The sequence below is a fragment of the Lycium ferocissimum genome, chromosome 11, assembly GCF_029784015.1.
Source record: "Lycium ferocissimum isolate CSIRO_LF1 chromosome 11, AGI_CSIRO_Lferr_CH_V1, whole genome shotgun sequence".
Taxonomy (NCBI): domain Eukaryota; kingdom Viridiplantae; phylum Streptophyta; class Magnoliopsida; order Solanales; family Solanaceae; genus Lycium; species Lycium ferocissimum.
The window spans coordinates 46,006,852-46,007,989 of record NC_081352.1 but is presented as its reverse complement, the minus strand read 5'-3'; positions in this window follow the sequence as shown (position 1 = coordinate 46,007,989).

Sequence of the window (1,138 nt, the reverse complement as noted above, 5' to 3'; positions counted from 1 at the left end):
AAGTGTAATTACGCTTAGTTTAATTTTAATAAGATTTGATATAAAAAATTTAAAATTAATATTTAAAAAAATATGTGCCTTTATAAATGATATTAAATTAGTTATTTAATAATACATTATTTCTTGAAAATGTGTCAATTAATACTATATATTTGTAACTAATATTGTAAAAAATAATTGATATATAATTTCAAATTAATAATATTTTAATTTTAATTGATTATAAAACTTTAAAAGCATACCTTTTGTGAGAATATCATGAGAGATCGTATGTTTGACAAAAAAAATATTTATAAATATAATGACATAACATTATTCAAATGTTTGACAAAATTCTATCAACTGTAAGTGAAAAATAAACAGCATGCAATGTGAAATAACAAGTCAATAGTACTAAAGCAAATATTTTTAAAATCGAAAGTATAACCCAAATTCAAAATCCAAAAGAATTTTTTTTAATATAATACTCTTATGTCAAATTCCAACGTTACATAAGTAAGTTTCAACGTAACATAAGTAAATACTCCTATAATTCAAAAGAAAGGGAAAATATAAGTCTATAACCTTATTCACAACGAAATTCTATTTTAATAACGTCACTTATTATATGCCAAGTTTGTTAATGACTCATTCTTTCTAATATTAAGAGCTGTAATTTCAAAAATTAGAATATTAACACGGTTATGCTAAATGAATAAAATAAAATAAATAAAAAAATACGAGCAATTATATGGAACTACAAGAAGTAAAGGTTGGGAATGAGAAGAAAGGAAATGAAATATAAATACTACAAAAATAAAAATATATTTAAAAAATAAAAATAATTAAAAAGTAAAAATAAAAAAGAAATTAAATAATAGAAATAAAAAATAAATCAGAAAAGAGAAGAAATTAAAATAAAATAAAAAATAAATTAAATAATGGAAATAAAAAATAAATTAAAAAAGAAAAGAAATTAAAAAAAATAAACTAAAGGTAATCCTCGTAATTACGAGGTGTAATTACACCAATTTCAGCCTTGAATTGGAGGTGTAATTACACCCTCTCATTACCCAATTCTCACCCCGTTAAATTTCGATCAAAAAAAGAAAACGTAAATTTCACCAAATTTCACCCAATTCCAATTACGGGGGGCCCA